The following is a 23,412-nucleotide window of genomic DNA, read 5'->3' on the forward strand; positions in this document are numbered from 1 at the left end:
AATTACTAGGCAGTTACAGATAGACCAAGATAAACTGATGGAATACTTCAAGAAATGAAGATTCGAAGTGAATACGGCGAAAACAGTTGCAATCTACTTCGGAGAAACGATAGTGAAGAAAGAGAAAGCAGGAAACGTCAAAAAAGAAAATCAGACGATAGAATGGAAAAAGGAAGCAACATACCCAGGAGTACCTCTGGACGATAGAATGAATTTAAGCAAACAGCTAGAAGAAAACATGAAAAAGGCAGAGCAATTGCACGGGAGACTCTACCCGCTGGTCAACCCATAAAGTAAACTTTCCTTAGGAAACAAGCTGATGATATTAAAAATAATGCTAATGCCAAGCAGGAGGAGTAATCTGATATAATATGAAAGACAATAAGAAAAATCGGTTGCAAAAGAACATGGTATATAAGCTACCAACAAATCAGAGAAGAATTGAAAATTGAAACTATTGAGGAAATAGTTAATAAACAAAGAAAGAAGACAATAGAGACGCTGAAAGAGCATGATAATAAGGAACTAACAAAGATACTACAAATCAATATAAGAACGACCGATAAGAGGAAATACCTGTTTCAAAGAACCAAATAGAAGAAAAAAGTGACATGCTATAGGGAGAAAAGTCTCCAAGTTAGACAACAGTAGGAAATCGGAGAAATTAAAGTAGAAGTGTAGGGAATGAAACTCCAGTCCTTATACAAGAGAGAGCTCAGAGAAAAACCCTAAAAGTTGGACGGATGGATTTTCGAACTGAAAATATTTCAAAACTTCAACTGTCTGCCAAAATAACAAGTCGAGCCAATTCTTGCTAAGAACGAGACATAATACTCATAAGAGCTGCACCTGCAGTAATAATTTGCAAATTTCGAATCACTTAAAATATGCAGGCAGAAGTGGAGAACGAATTAGCTTCTGCAGTATCGCGAATCTTCATCTCTCCTCAACTTATTACCATTATTTTATAATATTTCTCATTCGCATTCCCAACTTCACAAGATCCGCTAAAATTTAACGATAATGAAGATTGAAAAAATCGAATTTGTTCGGGAAATCGACGAAAATGATCTCCGATGGTTTAAAAAGCGGTTCGCAATCAGGAAAGAGAATGGGTAGCCGAATTCCCCGGACTGTCGAATCATGCCCGGCATTCCAGCGAACGAATTTCGTCAGGACCACGCACCCCATAAAAACCCAAACCCACCGGTAAAGGTCATCGAAGACGGACAATAGCACGTGCCGACTCTTTTGTGCTTTTTACACGGGCAGTACCAACGGCAGGCCGCAAAGTGTCCTAAGCCCGGTAGCGATGACGTTAGGCAACACAATGGCCAAGGGACCTTATACGGCCCGGTACCCCATGTAAGGCCAAACGCCGTGGGTACCACCGTGCCTCGGCTGTTCTCGACCGTCTCGACTGACTCACCGCGATTGGAAGGATTGGTCCTTTGCCCAGTTGTTCGAAGGCGTTCGCGCGTTGCAGTGACCGACCAGATTTTCGAAGAGTGGGTGCCGACGGGCGTTCGAAATGGTGAGTTTTCACGATTTTCCCGGGGTTTTCCGATATGAACATAGGTTAAGGGTTGGGTACTGCCTTGAGTCTTTGGGGCCGATAGGTTTAGGTTGGTCTGGTGCGTATTTTCGGGGTTTGTGGTACCACCTGTTCGTTTTGAGATGGTTTAGGGTGGAAATTTTGAGAAAATTCTGAATTTTTTTAGAGGGGTTGTTTGGTTTCGTTGGTGAATTGGGGTTAGGTGAGGGTTTGGAAGTCGTAGAGGCTTTTGGTTTTACGCGGCAAGGTTTTGGAAGAACAGTTGGCGTCATGTGAAAATTTTCAGAACCACTCAACCACTTTCTTTGTACCTATATTGCTTCTTGTTTTTTGTACTATATGGTTCAAGTTTTTCGTTCGATATTGTTGCTTTTATTTCCGTATGAATTGGCATTTACTTCTTCAAGGTTTTTCGGTATTAATAAGTTTTTATAAACATTTGGCTGATCATTGTGGAGGTATTTATAAAATACTTCGAAATTATGGATGAAATTTCAATTTTCATGTTTTTTCAGTAGGAATAAAAAACATGTTACGTTGAATTCTCAATCCAATTTTCGACTAATTTGTAAGCACGTCAACAGTGATTAGTCAAATGTTAATGAATACTAATTATTGCCGAAGGGCATTTCGGAAATTTATATCAATCCTTCGGAATATAAAAACAATGAGAAAAATATCAAAGTAGAAACTGAACCTTGTAGTACGGAAAGCAAGAAGAAATATAGGTAACGAAGAAAATAGTTCTGAAAATTTTCAGCCAACTGTTCGTGCAAAACCTTGTCGCAGAAAACCAGAAGACTCTACGACCTTTAAACCATCACCAAACACAATTCACAAATGAAACCAAACAACACCTCAAAAATTTGACAAAATTCTCCACATTTTTCGTTTAAATTCTTATTGGCTGCTGTTTCTAATCTAGAACAATGAATATTGCTATACTATACTTTAGTTTTTTCGCGTCTTTCGAACAATAACTCACGATTTACAGTAAAATATTCAGCTGTTCAAATTTTATATCCGATAGTTTGATCGCTGTGAATTTGAAAAATATTTTCGAAATTAAGATATCAAATTCAATCGCCTCATACTTTTTATATGCGTATAGGATATCAGATTTTATCCCGACCTTATGGTCCCATATGTATTTATGTCCCATACGAACAGATCAAATTTCATTAAAATTATCGAAAATTTTCTGCGATATAATTTTTTTTGGAAAAAAAGTTACGCTTCCAGTGGTATGCGCGAATTTTTATGAATCTTTGTGTCATTCTATTCAATTGGGTTGAATGAATGTTTTTCGAATTATCGAGAAAACTAAATTTAGGCGTTTCAAACCAGAAACTATTGAGCGAATTTTGTAAATTGGCGAGATCATTATCTGCAAAAATTTCGAAATTTGGTATATTTTTCAGTATTGAAAGTGGTACTTAACAATTGAAAAATATTTCATAAAGTACTATGGTTGGGACCAATATTTTCAATTATTCAATAAATGTAGGTCATCAAGATTCGAAGTATTTTGTTAGAGCGTCAATAATTTGAAAAAGATGAGATTTCATTTAACCGTGATATCTAGTTTCATCTTTGAACGTAATTTTTTTTTGTACCTATTTAACTCGAAAAATTAGAAAATGTTTGACTTTCATTTGAATTCTTCATAGTTCACATTCCTTCAGAAAAAAAAAATATTATGCTCATACAAAAATTGTATCCATACGGTGTTTGTAAGAAAACCGTTCTCACTTATTTCTTCTTGTTCGAAGTTAGAAATTGAAATAAATGATTTTTTTAAAATCTGAATGAGCTTATCTTTGAAAATTTTCCGAAGAAAGTTCAAGTCAAGATTGCAACATTTCCGATTATGGCAAATGAAAAACACTAATCTGTTGAGTATCATTAGGTATAGAAAGTTTATTTCATTCTCTTTAGGATTTACGACAATTAATTATTATTGATACTGCTTTCGAATCATCTCCTGAGGGATTTTCGAAAGGAACGGGGAAAAATTTTATATTCGTTTAATCGACCATTATAGTTTAATTTATATAGTTCTAGTGGAATTTTCTTTTGATTCCTCATTTCAAGCAGTTATTCAAATTGGTTACAAGTCGATACTTAGAATGTACCCACACATTGTCATTTTAAATTGCCATTTCAGAGAAAAAGGTGCTCTTTTACCAGAGGCGAATTTTGATGAATAATGATTGATTCAATTGAATTTGACTATCAGATCAGCGAGTTCTAAACGCAAAATGATTGGAAATTATCACGTCGCTTCGAAATTCTGTGTTCTCACAAGGAATAGTGAAAAATTCAGTTTTTTTTTGTAGCGTTCGTTTCTCGATCATTCCTTCATGATGTGTGTAATTTTAAAATTTCAAGCCACAGATGATCTCGAATGATGAGATCCTTTTTAATAAGTATCAGAAAATTTTTACGGTAGGATCGATTTCAGAGACAAAACGAAAAGAGATTTTGCGAGTATATAGAGAATAACTATACAATTTCGTTAAAAATTTCATGTTGATAGCGTCTTCAAAACAATAGAAAAATCAAGCAGAATATCAGAAAATACCTACTCGACGTCAGGCTTTGAATTCGAATTGGCGCATTCCTTATAACTATATTGATCTAGTCTTATCAAAGCGAACTGTTGTGGCAATATACCGACGGAAAGTATATAGACAGTCTTTTCAGACAGGTTTCCAAAATTGTTAATTTCCTCGACAAAATATACCTATTACGGGAACCGTATGCCAGATTTTGATCAAATATTAAGTGTTAATGAAAGTAATCGGTAAAATGTAGAAATCTAGAGATCTTCTCCTATAACTTGTTCCACGTAAGGTCTGGAAATACCATCAGTGATTTGATATCGCTCATCAAACTAAAACTTGATCAGAAAATTCGACTTAAAAAACGGCAGCATCCCGGTATTCGAGCTTCCTGATTTTGCGTATATTTTGGATATTCTATACCTCTTCCCTTCATTTATGTGGGAATTGTATTCTTGGAAACACCGTAATACCGTTATAGTTTTCTCAGTGAATTTCCAATTTTATTTTTGACAATTTCGATAAACTGATTCTATGTTCTGTTGACAGTCTAGAACTCGGTTAATTTTGGCATGGAAAACCTTCCTCATGTTTTGTTATTACACGATATATTCTTTTTCGGGAAACATTTTGATTTTTAAAACGTCTACCCATTTGAGCAGATGCCTTTAGGTATCTGCTGAACTGAATTATAAACACTTTTTCTCTATTTCAGTATCGTTTTCAGTTATATTTTTCGTTTTGTGGTTGTCTACACAGACTTCAAATCCTATCAAAATTCAACACACGTTAATTATTGTCAATATAATATAATTTGGATTAAGTGAAATGATTTGCGATATTATTCGCAATTTCTATTAATTCTGTTGGTGTTAAATCGATTTCGTCATACATAATTCACGAATTCAATGCGTAATTATAAATTATTTCAAAATTCGAAACGTACGATTCTAATTCATATTCCGTGATCTGTCAATTTTCGTAACAGTCACACCAACTGCCAAGATACAACGCAAATGTCACTAGGATATATAATCTGAATTTTTCATCGAATTTCGACAATATTTCACAAAATTTGGCTGAAATAGGGAAAATATCGTCTAATACTCGTTGCAGAAGGCAATTCCAACACTCATGCGTCCGAAAACTCACTCCTTCGTCGCTCGTTTTCGAATTTCGCATTCGTGTTGGAATAGGAGCTCATTTTGCAACTTGTTTTAGAATATACTATTCTAAGCTACAATTTATAATCAATGACAAATCATCGAATGACTGTTCTTTTCAAAATCGACTCGATTGTTTTAATTTTGAAATTTTTTCATAATATATTTAAAAAGACCAGACACTTGCATGTATGAAGAACGGTTACGGATTAGTTTTGAATGTTCGTATTGTTTTTCGTAGACTTTTACGCCCCTAATGAGAAAAGCTGATCTGACAAAATTGATTCAACATCACCAGAATCAAGAGAGATTGCAAATAATGTTGCAAATCATTTCACTATATCCAAATTATATTATATTGACAATTGTCGTCTGTGTGAAATTTGATAGGATAGAAAGTCAGTATAGACAACCACAAAACGAAAAATACAACTGAATATTTCCCTCCTGTCAAAAATTCTATGTAAATGGAATGCAATTATCGAAAATTACAGCGAATATTTCCCTCCTGTCAAAAATTCTATGTATATGGAGAACAATCATCGAAAATTACAGCGATAATTGCATTGTAGAAGCGAAACAGCACTGCGATAATTGTTCTGTTCATAGATGCATAGTTTCTATGCATCTTACACAGTTCGAATCTATGGCAATTCCATTCTAAATCAGTTTGACAAGTGATGTAACAGTTTATTTGGGAAATATTCCCCCGAATTACACTCGTGCATCAAAATGACCAGATAATTTCGCATTCCAGCGTGTTTTCTTTGAAAAACTGCATTCGGTCATTTTCATTCAAAAATGAAAATGAACTCATGCAGTTTTTATGACAACACGCTGTTATGCAAAATTATCGGTAATTTTGATGCACTTGTGCAATTACTTACGATAATTGCATTCTAGGAAGCGAAATAGCACTGCGATAATTGTTCTGTTCAGAGATGCATAGTTCTATGAATCTTACACAGTTCGAATCTATGGCATCAATGGAATCTACGTCACTTTGACAATTTAACAGTTTATTCGGGAAATATAAGTAATTGCACAAGTACATCAAAATTACCGATAATTTTGCATGACAGCGTGTTGTCATAAAAACTGCATGAGTTCATTTTCATTTTTGGACAAAGAGCCCGACACCGAAGATGGAGGGCTCTTTCTCCAAAAATGAAAATGACCGAATGCAGTTTTTCAAAGAAAACACGCTGGATTGCCATAGATTCGAACTGTGTAAGATGCATAAAAACTATGCATCTATGAACAGAACAATTATCGCAGTGCTGTTTCGCTTCCTACAATGCAATTATCGCTGTAATTTTCGATGATTGTTCTCCATATACATAGAATTTTTGACAGGAGGGAAATATTCCCCCAAATTACACTCGTGCGTCAAAATGACCAGATAATTTCGCATTCCAGCGTGTTTTCTTCGAAAAACTGCATTCGGTCATTTTCTCCACCTTCGGTGTCGGGCTCTTTCTCCAAAAATGAAAATGAACTCGTGCAGTTTTCATGACAACACGCTGTCATGCAAAATTATCGGTAATTTTTATGCACTTGTGCAATTACTTACGACAATTGTCGTGTGTGTGAAATTTTATAGAAAGTCAAAACGAAAAATACAACTGAAAACAATGCTGTAATGAGTTCATAATAGCACTGTTTTTAGTACTGTAATGAATTCATTACGATACTTAAATAGAGAAATTCTCTTTAGGGCCACTATCAAGTGCGCAAAGCTCCCGATCGCTTCGGATGATTCAGACGACCCGATGAAAACAGAAAACATCACGATTACTTCTCAACATGTGTGATTCACTGTTTCAGATCCGAACGTCCGGCACTTCAGACCACCTGTCCACTAAACCGTCCACCAACACACCAAAATGCCCAATTGAGGGGTCCAACCCTAGCCAGGACCCGTGCTCAACCTGGACCCTACGACCCTGAGACGTCCTGGACCCTGCAGGGTGCCAGGTCCACCCCTGAGGGTGAGCAGAAGCAACAGGTGCGGTGTGTCTGTGACCCCACCAGAGCGCGGTCGACTTGATCTCTCTCCCAAGTCGGTCAGAGCCAGCGCCAACGTTGATGTCGAAATCACGACGGACGGAATCAAAGGTATCGGCATGTCATTTTGATATTTACGATAATGATTGGGTCTTGGTGGGTTTCTTTATCTACAGGACGGTCGGGTTAGGTCGGGGTTTCTGTTTGTTTCGAGTGTTCCGTTTGGGTTAGGTTAGGATGAAGATACTGCAAGTTTCACATGATGGTTTATTATTGTCTCTTCTATGAATGAATATTTCAATTTTTATGGAATAGAATCACATGGTAATTTTTAAGAAAATTTGTTGACTTCTCGCCAGTTTATCCACAAAGAACGCACTTCTTATGTTCCATAGTGAATCAAAGTTTCATATCAACTCAAACTATATCGAAATAAATACCACAATATATCAGAAATTCAGAAAACAAATTTCAAGCGCGCCAAACGACGTGAAACAACGGATGACACTAGGAGAGCAATAGTTGCCAAACCTCAGATTTCAGCAGGTAGATACAGAAAATAATAAATATTATGCTTATTATAAATTCGACAATTAGGAAAAAAATCGGATTCCAAATATTCAAATTTGCATATTTAATCGTGAATCACTCAAATAAATATATTTCATTCAATATAATATACATTCATAACGATATGGTAAAATTTTGGATTTGAAAATTTTACACAATCCGACAACGTAATCTAACCATGTTGGGGACATGTAAAAATTGCGTATACTTCCTCTATCTATGTTCATAACTCAATGTGCAATGCGTTTGTTCAAAGAATAACAATGTATTAATAGGCTAATCAAAGAAAAATTCCCAGAAATACAGTCACAAATATATTTGGGGAATATTTATGGATTTTTGTTGAGAACGAGAATATGAATTGAATGAACATAGAAGAATTGATTTAATCGGAAAATAGAAATTGAAGCAGAAAAATCAATGAAAACTATCCGATATTTTCAAATATAAAAAAGAGTTTTTTTCTGCGACGGGAAAAAAATTTGACATTTTATCTCTGTTGACAGGTAACAAAATATGACTTTTCACGAAATTACTTTTTTCCCCGGGAAAAAAGTGAGTACTTTTTTCCCGGATATATATTTATCTACATATAGATAAAGGAATAATAATAATTCGACCACACTATTGATGGCTTTTGTTCTTGTGCCAATTCCGAAAAATAAGCCTATAACACTCTCCGAGAAAGAACTGCATGTCTTTTTCATTTTCCATTCCATAAATCTTGAATACGCGGTTTCGTAAATTTTCCGCGATTTAGTTAGCAATAATTTTCGTGACGCTACTTGCGCTGCTTCTATCAACTCCAGTGGAGTCAGAGAAAACTCGGAATGAGACAATTTTTAACTTTATATTATTCAACAAAATAACTACTAAACAATTATTACTGAGTTCGCAATTTTTGGAACAAATCACAAAATTAAATTGACAGATATTTGATTACTTTGAAGTTTCCCTTAGCAACGCAGGTCTATTTGCAGCTTACTAGTTTAAAAATTCAAAATTCATATGGATAACATTCTGACTTTAATATATTGTAATAATATGTTCTTTCACTATTAAATTATCGTTTTTCCTGTCACAGAAAAAAATAGTGTATTATACACGGGAAAAATATTAGATTTTAGCTCTAGGTTTTTTGTCTCCCGACGCGAAGCGAGCTAAAATCTAATACTTTTTTCCCTTGTATAATAAATAACTATTTTTCAACCGAACAACCGGTAGTATTCATGCCAAAAATAAAGACCCTCAAAAGAGCTCTTCATAAATGTCTTCTTTAAAATTAAAATTTTAATTCTTTAAATTTGAGTTCTTTCGATTTTGTAATATAAGAGTCAACTTTGACTGGATATTCAATTCGATTCTACAATAATACTCCCGAATCAATTTAATTTTATCCTTGAGCACTTGAGGATGTATTTTTATAAAAATGAAAATTATATGAGCTATACGAATGAAATTTAATATAAAAATGTATCAACTTTTATAGCCAGAAAACGACACGATAAATAGGAAAATAAGAGAATTTGAATTGTCCTACCAAAATTCACTGAATGAAAAAATAACCTTTATCAGGATTTTGAATTACGTACACATCGATTGATGAAAAATAATGAACCCTTGTAGAACTTGCAGCGTCTTTGAGATTGCCAAAAACAGGAAATTTTGAATTTAACGTGTTTTCTTTTCCCGACCGGCCTGTATATAAGGAACGCAGGGGTGGTAGTGTGCATGTGCATTTCCTGAGATACTGCTTATAGGCCTCTCGCCTGTTAGTACCACATTTACATTTGTTGATGAACCAGATTGGTTATTTAGCGAATTGCAAACCGGTATCTATCGAACGTTCTGAAACAAGTTTTAAATCCAAGACATTTCGATTCATAATTACAAATGATAATCGCTATAAGCACTGAGTGTCTCTAGTGATTAGTACGATCAGAATGAATTCTTGGATCGTTAAGCTAAACGATCGTGTAGACTTCAAAGAAAATATGGGAGTTTGATGTTATTTTGTCGTGGTACTAAGATTTAATAGATGCAAAATCGGAAAAGAAACAGGAAGATGCATTGACGCGAAGTTGTGTGTTTTTGCGCTCTTGTTTGTCAACATTCTGACTTGGAAATTTTTACTTTAATGCCATATCAATATTTCGTCAAAAATGTACCAGTAATTGGTGACCGAAAATATACACAAATCGTCAAAAGTTTTGCCCCCTCTAGGTTTCTCAAGAAATAAACAATCTATGTTCTGGAAATGAGATGAATATTTTCCTCTATTCCAACTGCGATATATTTGATAGAAAATCTTCTTTTGTTATCCATTGCTTTATGCAGGATGAGACAAAATAGGAAAAATGAGAACAATTCTAAATTTATCGATTATTTATTTTTGATTAATTATAGTTATTCCCCAACTGAATCCAAATTTAATAATCCGTATTACCACCTCTTCTTTCAATCAACTGCTTAATACTGCATCCCAAGAATCAAGTCATTAATGAAAATTTTAAGGATATCGTTTCATTCTTCCTGAAGGGCTCAACTCGATTCCTGAAAAGTTGGAGGTGGGTTTTGGCGATTGAATATTGCTCTCCCTAAATAATCCCATACGTACTCAATTGGATTCATGTTTGGTGAGTTTGCTGGCCAGTTCATTCTCTGGATATTGTTCTTTTGAATAATGCTTTGAACCCTTCGTGTGAGGTGTGGTGGGGCGTTTTCATTCTGATAAATGAAATTTTCCCCAAGTTCGTTGTGCAGAGAAATGATTGGTTCAATGATGTTTTCTACTTAGATGGCACCAGTCATTGTTCGTTCAACGATAATAAGAGGGGTACAGCGACCGAACATTATACCTCCCCAGCACATTATTGATCCGCCTTGAAAGGGCACAACTTCCCGGGCGAAATTGAGTCGCTCTAGTCTGCCTGGGCTTCTCCAAACCCTTTCTCGTCGACTATCACTTTGTAAACCGAATCGTGACTCTTCCGAAAAAAGTACGTTGAGCCATTGTCGTAAAAGATAGTCTTGGTGGTGTTCTGCCCATTGCCGACGGGTAGCTCTATATCCAGGTGACAGCCGAGGTACTCTTAAAGGTCTTCTTGCCCTTAATGCAACTTGTTTTCTTATGGTACTGGTTGAGACTTCCCATCTATAGATCCTCAACAAATGATTTTGAAGGGCTGTTACAGATACCTTTCGATTCCTTCGAGTAAAATTTGCGATGTAATGGTCTTCCCTTGCAGATGTTAATCTGGGTCGACCAGGCACTAACCTCCAGGCAACGATGTCGGTTTCCAGGAAAGGGGACACTATGCACCTTACTGAAGTCCCTGGGAATATTCAAACGTTGCGCAATCTGGTGGTTTGACAAAGCTTCTTGATGTAGGGCTACTATTCTTGCCCGTTCAAACTAAGAAATTGGATGTCACGGCATTTTCCACGGAATATTCTCAATATTACAACTTTAGTTATTTGCTGAAAACTGATTAAATTCGAATACACCTGTATACACCCGAATTATAAACATTTTTTGCTGGTTTATTGTTTTCATTTAAGTGATAGTGTGAAGATTCCACACACAAAAAATTATCATGTTACATTTAACAAGTTGACAGTTGATAGGGGGACCAAGACTTTTTGCGATGTGTGTATAATTGTGAGGCAGCGTTCTCTAATTCTCTACTTGGTGATTCCTTTTGACGATATGTGTATACCAATCATCTATTTATTGTATGCCGTTCATAACAGGCCTCTTTAGAAATAATACCGTAATAACGCAATCATAAAAACTTCTATCAGCTGAAAATGGATGCCATGAAGAGGTAATTTCATTTTAGCTGGGACATAGAAAAATACCTGAAATATATGGTAGTTTCATTTGATCGATTGTTACGTTTCTGTTCATTAAAAAAATGCATATCGATTCACAAATTTTATTTTGACTGCAAAATTTGACGCAGTTTTTTGTTACATATTCTTAGTAATTATAAAAAAATCGACAACATAGCAAAGCGTTAACAAGATGTTGCTCTTTCCTCTTTCCAAATAATTCACCTTCAAAGAAAAACATTCAGAATTGAAAAGCGAGAAACGGAAATTCAAGGAAAAGTTGCAATTTAGTTTTGGTGAAAAGTTGTACCTACAACAGTACCAATTTTCACTGTCAAAATTTGACAAAATACAGAATGAAAAGTTAATTTGGTATTTTGATGCAATAGACACGGTTTAAAAATCGAAAATGTAGACATCAGGACAAAATGATATATCGCTCTGTTTGGAAATGGATCACTCAAAAATGCTATTCGAATTCTTGATGCATTAATTGAATTTACAGACAGACGGTTTGTACTTTTTCTCTGTAGATAAACCAACACAACTTCAGCGTCTACAGTTGCAACAAACGGCCCAATCTCCACATCTGAAGACAGGCTTCAATCCCGCGATACCTCCCCAGACTTTTATTCTCTCCAGCACGACGAGAAGCGTCGACAATCAGGAGATTGTCAATCAAGTCGAGACGTTCGTCAGTATCCAAACAAAGATTGTTTCGACATGATATATTAGACGCTTACGTGACGTGAAAATTTCTGTGAAACGCGTCTCATTGAAATTCTTCTTCGATGTGTGCATGTAAAAGGTGTCCTTGCACTGATTCATTGCTAGAGGTATTAACAGAATTCTTGGGGCTTAATCATGATACCGTTTAGAGATGGTTATAATATGAGTGATAACTTTAGCTGTTTGGTAATTGGAGAAATTACGCGGCGATGTCATTAAGATGAGAGTCTCTGTGAAATTAGACTCGTCTTGAAATTTCGTCTTTCATATTCTTCTTTCTGTTCTAAATATTTAGACTTAGGTTTTTGGGTTTTTCACTTATATTTTAAGATAAAATATACATAGGCGTAAAACTTTGCTTCCGAAGTTTTTTTCCGAAATTCTAGGCATTTTTGTAGAGAACCGATTATACATTTTTGATTTAAAGTATTGTCTATCGCTAGCCACTACTTTCTCCCATCTTTCGGCAGCATACGAATCCCGCGTTGAAAAAACTGGTCATCTTTTGAAGCGATCCACGAATCGATCCAATTTTTTACTTTTTCATAAGACCGGAAGTGCTGGCCAGCCAGGCCGTGTGCCTTTGATCGAAATAAGTAATAGTCCGAGGGAGCAACATCTGAAGAATACAGCGGGTGTGGTAGGACTTCCTATTTCAACGTTTCCAAGTATGTCAGATCTCTCGTTCTATTGCGGTTATTTGTCTTTCAATGCTCGGCCCAAACGCATTAATTGCGTCCGATAACGATCGCCTGTGATTGTTTCAGTCGGATTAAACAACTCACTACGCCGAGCTGGTCCCACCAAATACTGAGCATGACCTTGGAACCGTGAATATTCGGTTTGGCCGTTGACGTGGAAGCATGGCCGGGATATCCACATGATTTTCTGGGCTTGGGATTATCGTAATGAACCCATTTTTCGTCTCCAGTCACAAAGCGATGCAGAATCCCTTCCGTCTTTGACTTGCAAGCAGCTGTTCATAAGCAAACATACGCCGTTCAACATCTCTCGGCTACATCTCGTACGGCACCCAATTTTCTTGTTTTTGAATCATTCCCATGACTTTCAGGCGTTTTGAAATGGCCTGTTTCACTCCCAATGATTCTGTCAATTCTTGTTGCGTTTGACACGAGTCCTGACCAAGTAATACCTCCAAATCTTCATCTCGAAAACCTTCTCTCTTCCACCGTCATGCTGGTCTTCGACGACAAAATCACCGTTCTTGAAGAGTTGAAACCACTCTCGGCACGTTCTTTCACTAATAGCGGCCTCACCATAGGTATTTGTGAGCATTTGATGAGCACCAGACTCAGATTTCTTCATATCAAAGCAGAAAATAAAAACCTTCCCCAAATGACGAGAATTTGGCTCGTAAGCTGACATGTTTAATCTAGAATACCTAATGATGCAAACACAGATAGACTAATATTTCGCTGGCGTTATGTACAAACACCCAAGCTTATTGTATGACATCTAAGATCTATTTATTTCGACTACCACTTATCGCTAAAGCCATCTATTGCAAAACGGCGGAAGCAAAGTTGTACACCCCATATATTGAAAGGAAAATCTAAATAAAAATTTGTGTTTAACGCCGTTTCAACAATGTTGTTCTCGTCTTTAGAAACTATTGATTTATTAGATAAACAACTTCCACTTTTTTTGTTTTCCTCAGGTACATCCTCAATTGATTATCTGCTGAGTAATGAAGATTCATAAAGTTTTCAACGACACAATAATTAATTCAAACTGGTTTTCATATCAATAAAAGATAACATCAAAATTTATGATACCTGTATTCTCACGATATACACAAGATACATTCATCAAAAATGTAATAACTATAGCTGAAGGCATTATTGTTTGGCATGTGGCAGTTGCTTGTTTAGTGGACAATTCAAAATATTTTTATCCTTTTCGCGAGGTGTCAGTACCTACATACATACGTCCCTAGTTTAGAATGTGGTTAATCACATTCTATCTTTATATTCGAGAATTGAAGAACCTGTTCAAGTAAACAAGAGAGAAAATGAAGGTATAGGTGGTTATGAATTGTGTCACCAAGAATAACTTTAGTAAATTGTCATAAAATTCTAAACTTTTACTGAAATTCTTATTATTGTGAGATTTATATCATCATGGCTGGATTGAAACTTGATTACTTTATTTTTATGTTGGCTCTATTATGCTGTTCATGAAATGTATCCTTCAATTTCTATTGTTCGTCCTTGAACATTGAAAAATTATTTGTAAATTATGCAAAAGTACAAGTTTAAGAGGGCATTCAATGAATTTGGATGAATAAAGACGAAACATTATAAAATCCCCTATTGGAAAATATATACGAGTAAACTTAACACAATGCTGCCATCTAGGTGTATATCGCATTCCTAATATTCTGAATAATTCGACTCGGAAAATACTTCAATCGATTACGTGCGGATTTTTTAATCCCAATTTCTCTCAAAGTGTTGATGCCTGACTTCATTAGTAAATATCTCACTTTAATATATGCATCCACCTGCAGTTTGGAACTGGTCCAAAAGTAGGCTTCGAACACGCTAAGATAACCTCCCAATTATTTCTTGATAAAACGTTTTTTCCGCATAAATCGAGGCCTCATTAAATTTTGGAATTGAGAGGAATCATTATTTTCGCGACGTCTTGACCGAGCGTATTTCAAAGATGGTAATTGCCGAAAAAAATGTTAATTTCGATTTTAATTACGAGTTGATTTCGTTGGTGTGAACACGTGTGAATTCTAGAAATTTTATTTCCGCTTTTAGCGAACATTTCAACTTTCAGGAGAATAGGTAATTCTGTTCTCTGGCATATTTTTTAAATTTGATATTTTTTCTATATATTTTCCACTGTTATAGTTCCAAAAAGGTGCCGATTTTCATTCACTTGAAAGATATACAGGGTGTTTCCTAAACATGCGGCAAAAATTCAGGGGGTTGTTCCTTGGACTATTCTAAGAATATTTTGTCCTTTGATGATTTTTGAAAAACCTATTTGTTTCGAAGATATAGGGGAAACAAAATTTCAGATAATAACATTTTATTATGAAAAATTACATGAAAATTCAACTCAACCTACAAAAACTGTTGAAAATGACCACCTCTAGCCAGCATACAAGCATCCAATCTTCTCCTCATTGACTGCCGAACCCTTTCAAAAACACCAGGATCATTTCTTATTAAGTTACACCCAGCAATGATCCGATTTCGCAAGTCTTCCACATTTTCTACTGCACTTATCAATTTTTAGTCAAAAAACTGGCCGTTTTTAGTAATTGGAATGTTGTTAAACAAATTTAAAAATAAATTGTACCTACTTAGTAAACACAGTGCGGTACGCATTTTTATTTAAACTATTATTAATTTTAAAAATATGAAAAATGTTGTTCGCTCTGTATCTTCGAAACAAAGAGGTTTTTCAAAAATCATCCAAGGACAAAACATGCTTAAAATAGTCCAAGGAACAACCCCCTGAATTTTTGCCGCATGTTTAGGAAACACCCTGTATATTCTTTCAAAATGTTATAATTCAAAGGAACTGTCGAACTTGCTATGGATACAAATATCGAAAAAGGCTAGGATTGATGAATGAATGATTCCGCTTTTATCTTCATAAAACTCAAATTACCACTTAGGGGGGCTTATATTCAGACAATAGAAAATGTATAAGTCATAGAAGGCTTCTATTTCGAAATTTTCCTTGTAAAATGCAATTCGCCTCTTTGTATTCGAATATTATTTCTTAAATTTAATCAATTATTCGAATAAATCATTCAAACTAATATTCATGCTTGATTATTCATGAGTAGTCATGAATATTCCACTATTCATTGAATATTCAACATGAAGTGCGTATTTACTGAATAATCAATGAATATTCATTGATTATTCAATGAATATCCCATGTAGATTCAGTAAATATTGAAATGATTATTCAGTTGATATTTATTCGAATATTACACATAAATTTTTTGTATTATCACTTATCACATGTTGATACAATTCAAATGAAGAATCTCATATTCAATTTTTACATCTATTCATTGATAGAATTCCAATTCTATTCATATTTCTTTGGATGAATACCAATTTGTGCCATTAAATGAAATAAAATGTATGCACCCCTATTGAAGAGACTGATGGAATGAATGACTTGAATTCAAATTGTATCACATCAAATTCAATATATGTAATTTTCAGTAATTTTAATATTAAAAAAAGGATTTGTTCATAGTGAATTACAAAAACTCATTTTGTTTATTCCTGTATAGTGATTCAAAAGATCATGCAAACTTCAAACACTAATAATGAATTACTCAACTAACTACTTATCCTGAATAAATGGATATTAATGAATATTCATGAATATCCAACTATTCATTGAATATTTGATTATTCATTGAATACTCAACTCAACTATTCATGAATAGAAAACTATTCATTGAATATTCAACAAATCACTGAATATTCAACTATTCATTGAATAATCAACTATCCATTGAATATTCAACTATTCAGTGAATATTCGAATAATGCAATTGGCATTTATTCGAATAAATATTCAATGAATGATCGAATTTTTAAATAATTCATTCGTGATTCCCAGCCCTGATTCAAACGTTAGAGGAGCGTTGAAGTACATTCATCTCTCAGGGAGGTGTCTATGTTGGCGAATAGACTTGAATTTCTGAGAAGAAATGTGCGATTACTAGTTAGGACCGCGACTTATTGAGGGAAGTGTTAAACCGTGAAAATTTCGGAAGTGTTCAAATATTTTCACAAATTCCGAAGATTCATCATTTGAAATAATAAACCAATGCATCTTCTTGCTCGAAATAGTCTTCTGGATAAGAGAAAAGACACAAGTATCGTAACCATTAATCATCACGTGGCCGTTTTGTGATGCATAAATTCGTAGAACGATCTCCGGTTAAAATACGTGATATATTCCGGATTCCGCAAATCCATAAAGTCGACCACTTTACGTGAGAAACTTGACAAGTCCGACCAGGAAGACCGTGTAACATTTGATATTAATTTGTCACGTTGTCTGCATTGTTGGATATGGATGACTAGTACGAGAAGCTGGAGAAATATATGGCAGGAGGAGAGATATTAATATTGGTTTCTCAGAGCGGTAGATGCAGGGATTGTAAGAAAGTTTGTTCGATGAAATTTCATTTGAGTTCGTTTTCGAATTAATACTTTGGCGTGGCTGAATTTTGTTTGTCTCAGGTTTCTTTTTGGATATCTTGAAAAGTGTAATGTTCAAGCGCTCGTTCTAGAAAAATAAAGGGCCAATGTCTGTAATTTTTCGAATTTCGAGGTTACAGTGATCTTAAGAGGGATTACCACCACGTGGTTTTACGCGTATCAGTCAAATTTTGGTACCCATTCATTTATCCTCTTTTTCGTTCTTGCGGTGATCAAACTCTGTACGGTACATTCACTTCATCTTCTTTCTTTTTTCGAAGAATATGAGAAGAGGGCAGCACTATAGGACGACTTTCACGAAATTATAGTTTTACCTCTTTTGTAATAATTTTTAGTAGGTTTTTTTCACGAATATTTGAAAAATGTATATGTGCTTTGTACAAATTTATCAAATTTTTCTTTTCATTCGTAAATTAAAAATATTAATTTTCTCACATGTAAATTATTGTTTAAGAAAATTATGTGAAAACCCCATAGAAATCGGTGATTTGTAAGAAGAAATATCTTTAATTTCGTTTTAACTGAACCACGTGGTGGTGTTCCTTCTTGAGTGATCACGTTGGATGAAGAACTGAATACCAAAATCAATGCTGCCGGCAAGAAGATTTTCGATTAAATGATTCAAGAGTTACGACCATATATGATTTTGTTTTCTTAAACCAGTTACAAAATAGCGAATTGAAAGTATCATTGGCAGATTGATTTTTTGTTGTAAATTTTTGATATATTAGAATGTATCCTTTAGATTTTAGCAGAAGTTTGTGTGTTTATCAAGTTCACTGTAAAAGTGAGTTATCAAAAGAGGTATGTGGCTTCAACATTGAAAATTTTTAAGTTTTTCTGATCTCATTACCTTCTGAACCATAGAAAATCTTTCGGAAAACAGTGTCATTTGTTTTGAGTTTTATTCAGATGATCTGAATGCGAATATCCGATAAAATACAGGAATAAAGACATAATATTATTGGGGTGATGAGTCATTGTGAATTTAAATGAAAATATTGATTCGATCCGAATTGGACAAATTTGAATGCAAACTATTCTTCTTCCAATTGCCATATGTTGGCATATATCGAAAAAAGTAAAACTGAACCTTCTTAGCATCCATTTAGCTATTACGTTTTTATGTTTTTTAATTTCTGCTGATGTGAAACTAGTGTTTGAATATAATCTGTCTATACAGGTGTAACTTTGTATCCAGCCAAACTTCGAAGAAATATCTGTAGTCCTTCATATATGTATTTATTTACTTTTTTTCAATCACTTTAAATATTATGTGGCAATAAAATTGAGTTCTTCATTTGCATAAAGCTAAATAATATTGAGTAGATACACACTTTATAGTGAATTTGATTCTTTCGGTCTGTATGTTTCGTCTCTAGAGCTAATAATCTCAAGAAATGTCAAAGTCGGAAACCAACACATTTCGAATTAAGCTTCATGCTTTCGTCACTAAATAAAAGTTGTCTCAGAGCAAGGCAGAATTTTAAGATTTTATTTCTCGAACCTCGCATAACTTGAAACGCGCACTGAGGAGTTTAATTCATTATTGGATATCTTCAAGATGTTATTATCTCATTATCAGTCCGCCCCTGACTACCGGAGATCCTGACGATGACTTATTTCCACGTAATTCAGCAATTAATAACGCGCTACGTCTATCCGAGGTGCAATCAACGCTTCTGTTTCTGAACTAGTTATTAAAGTTGAACCATAAACGTTATTTCCAACTACCAATCAGCATTTCGAGATTCGCGATTAAGTTCAGTTGCACTGAATTATTTCGCTATAAATCGGATTCAGTTCGCATTCACATATTTATTTCAGTTGTAAAATAGTTGTTTAAACATGTTAGATTCATATATTATCTGGAGAAAAACTTATAAACATATAGTTTTGGATACTTTCTTCAGATGTAATTTCAAAACTACTAAATCGATCGGAATGAAATGTTCAATTCAGACGTGAAATGACAATTTCAAGCTTCCTGCGAAATTTCATGTTAATTGAGTTACCAGAACTACAGAAAATTCAGAAAGAACATCGAATAAAATCACTCAATATTTCCGTGACCACTTAACTAACTGTAAGAGTTAATATTTATGGTGTAGGTAGATATAAAATAACAATTCCAAGATTCCTACGAAATTTCAAGCCGATCACATCAACAGAATCACTGAAAATTGAAGAATAATATAGGAAAGGAAACACCGATATTTCTGTGACAACTTATTCGATCGTGTAGGGATTCTGTGAGCAAAATTTCGTATTGATAGCTTCGTCAAAAATATAGATATAATGATAAGGAAACTTTTAAGAAGCAACAGACTTAAAAGAGTTGAAATTTTGCAATTTTAAACAGTTCTGTGATCTCCAATTGTGCATGAATTAATGAGCGCTCAAAAATTCTCGACTTCGCATCAGTACTTTTTCTAATTTTTTATATCTTCTATCAGATAGCCCTAAATGGTCATTTGAGTTTTGAAGAGAAAAGGGCTACCGGAGTCAGGTAAATACAGTAGCTGTTCGAAAAAATTTGTTATAATGAAAGTTTTTAGCCAGAAATTGGTGATCGGGATGCGAAATAGTTTTCTCTCCAAGAATCTTACTGACTTGCGATTTATTGAATAATAGAGCAAACTACATATTATACGATGATCAAATGCCGCGTGAGTACAAATAACTATTGTGCCAACTTGGCGACAAAAAGAATTTCGACGAACGGGTTTTGCAGATGATTCCTGATATTTTGCTATGTGATAAAAGGGAATAATAAACTATTGTGTACGATTTTATTTCATTAGTAAATGCCCATAATTATTGTTTCATCCAAAGCAAAATCAAGAAGTAACGTTTGATTCTTATGCGATAAATTCTGCTGAAATAGCCATAAATCAAGTGGTCTTATTTCACTGCTTTCTTTTATTACCTCTTTTCGCACATTTTTGCAACGTGGGTTTTATGACTACATAACCTTATTCTCGACACCCAATTCTGACATGAATGATCTCATATTAATGTTACCACGCTTAAAAGTGTGAATTTTTTAAATTAATGGGCAGTGGGCACGTTCACCTCACAAATTGAAAATCGAATAAAACGAATTCATTTCGGTTCATCATTTAAGGAAATAATTTCAGCCAAATGAGTTTTCTTCACAATACTAAATTATTTTTCTTTGTTTCAGGAATTCACCAACTGCATAATGGATAATGTAAATTTAATCAAGATAGACTGACAAGCTTTAAATATATGTAGTGTATTTGTTACAATAGTATATGTAATGTAGTGTTTATTTTGATTTTAAATTTTTGTATTGATTGGTGTTGTTCACAGTATTCATTTGAGAATTGTATTTTAATTTTACATTTTTTTCTATTCTTGAGTTTATAAGTTTATTTACTCCAGAAATATTAGGTGTAATAGAAGCAGAACAAAGTAAGTATAAAAAAGTTATATAAAATAGTTGAAATTTGTCGCATTTTTTTGCATAAAAATTAATGATGAAGAGGATTTTATGGCGACTCAATTTCTATTTAGGAAAAGTGACTTCTAGTCGAGTGGATCAATTTCAGTTTTTTCTAGTCACATAATTCTCAAATTTATCTATTTATTCATGTTTGTTCATTAGAGAGGAATATTCCAGAAGTTAACACAAAAAATAGATTAATATGTTACGAATTCGAAGTTTTTTAATATTGCGAAATTGATCTCTAATTTTCATTAATCATAATGGTAATTTGTCAATTATTTTTAAATCGAAATATTTTTTACTATAATCTTAGTTGATAGTTAACGTTAAGTAAGCGAATAGAAGATAATGGGAAATTCACATGATGATAGCGAACAGTTTTTGATTTTTAAGAAGTCCTTCCCGATGATATATGTAGGAAAGCGGAAAAACATTTCCGGAAAAATAATACATCATAAAAATAAGTCAAAATTTCATCTTTATTGAGTATTTTTTTTCAACTCATTCCTTCTATTCGCTATTCATTACCTACAAGCTCTTTCAATAATTTATTTTTATTTGTCTATTTTAACTTCTAACGTGCCATATAGTACTAAACAAAAATTAAGTCGGATCAAATTTTTTTTTTTGGGTTTTTATTTCCGATGTGAAACCTTGTTATTTTAGAGATTTTTTAGAATTGTTCATGAAACGAGAGACATAAATAGCTTTAAGAATCAAAATTATCCAAATTTGGTTTCAAATAATATAAGTTTCGGTTTTGAGTTAATAAACATTAATAATACTTCCGTTTTCTTAGTGGATTGTACTTCACAGGCAAAGTCATCGTAATATCGCAGTTTCAAACATATAGTCTTTCAGATTAAAAATATATTTTGCTAACAAAACTTCTCTAGGACATATGCCATCAAATTGTTACTGTTTGAAGAGGCATATGAAGAAATCTATCTTCAATAATTTTAATAAAATGATAAACGTATAATTTTTATGTAGAACGTTGGATTGACTCTAGTAATTGGTAAAGATTAATTGTACTCTCTCAGTATTCGGAATTCCTATATTGCAAATTCAAAGGATGAATTTGTCCAATGGATAATTCTTTTATGAATATTTATTCTCTTCATTCATACAGCTGCACAAAGCTTTAACTTAGATTTTAAGTGAATACAGTAAGAATTCACATATCTGTATTTGAAATAGTTCAAAAAAGTTAATGATTATCTCATTTTTCTTATTGAATATTATATAGTTTTTATTATGGTAATATGTAATTAGGTTGTAGTTTTTTATTACAAAAATATTTTGTTATATCTTTGTAATCTTATTATATTATCAATAAATTTACCATATACTGAATTTATTTTTATTATTATTCCTCACTATCCTAGCAAATTTCAGTAAAAGGTTTACTGTACGATCTCTACCCCAGAGAATTTATGAATTCGTTCATTAAAAACTTTTTGAAGCAATACGATTTCTAGTTGGTGGGTCTGATAGATTCGACTCTCGACCTATTCAAAACTGTAGAAACGGCATTTTTTGTTCAATTAGAAATAGTGATATATTTCGCACGATTTGGAATGATTCAAACTGTAAAAATTGTAGGAATCATCAAGAATTTCAGTTTTCGAAATGAATAATAATAATATTTGTTTTTTGGCAGAAAATGGAGACTGAAATTCGATTTTATAGGTACCTAGTGATAAAATACATTTCAACGAATGCAAATTCTGCAGATCAATGGATAACTTTGGAAAATCGACCTGTATTTGTATCAAATATCACTGTATGAAGAATATAAGTAAAGTTTTCAAAGTGTAAATCATTACAAATAAAATGCAGAAGAGTAAATTATCCATGAAAAAATTATTGGTTATAAAAGAGAAGAAGACAGGTAATTGGGTACTAATGTAGCACGATAAAAGAGTTCAGATTATACTGTGAAGAAAAAGAAAGCACACTTAAGGTGCACTTCCTTATTCAATATTTACTAAATATCTCAGAGGATAAACACTTGTTCAATTGGTAAAACTGAATATCATCTGATGTAAATTGAACTTAATCAATGCATATTTATGCGAGTGTGCATAAAGTTGTCTTTTCTCACATATTATCCGATTCTGACAGTTGACGTTCTCAAATGTCAAAATGAGTTGCTCTCTCTTATAGTCGACCTTTTTATTGGGCAAAAAGCTTCAAGATAAGACAAAATGTTGATCATATACTTCTTCACTGTTTCCGGAAACATCACTTCACTACGTTTCACTATGAATATAATTTT

General features: G+C 33.7%; 1 protein-coding gene and 1 long non-coding RNA gene across 2 annotated transcripts in view; one reads left to right on the forward strand and one right to left on the reverse strand.

The window, feature by feature from the left end:
* Positions 1-23,412, reverse strand: part of LOC123676933 (serum response factor homolog) — a 119,532-nt gene that overhangs the window by 42,818 nt on the left and 53,302 nt on the right. The window lies entirely within an intron of this gene.
* LOC123676935 lies at positions 1,264-22,090 on the forward strand. Its single transcript, XR_006747020.1, has 3 exons — positions 1,264-1,534; positions 7,110-7,400; positions 20,847-22,090. It is a non-coding gene; the product is annotated as an uncharacterized LOC123676935 (long non-coding RNA).

Source organism: Harmonia axyridis, chromosome 3, assembly GCF_914767665.1.
Source record: "Harmonia axyridis chromosome 3, icHarAxyr1.1, whole genome shotgun sequence".
In the NCBI taxonomy this organism is placed as follows: domain Eukaryota; kingdom Metazoa; phylum Arthropoda; class Insecta; order Coleoptera; family Coccinellidae; genus Harmonia; species Harmonia axyridis.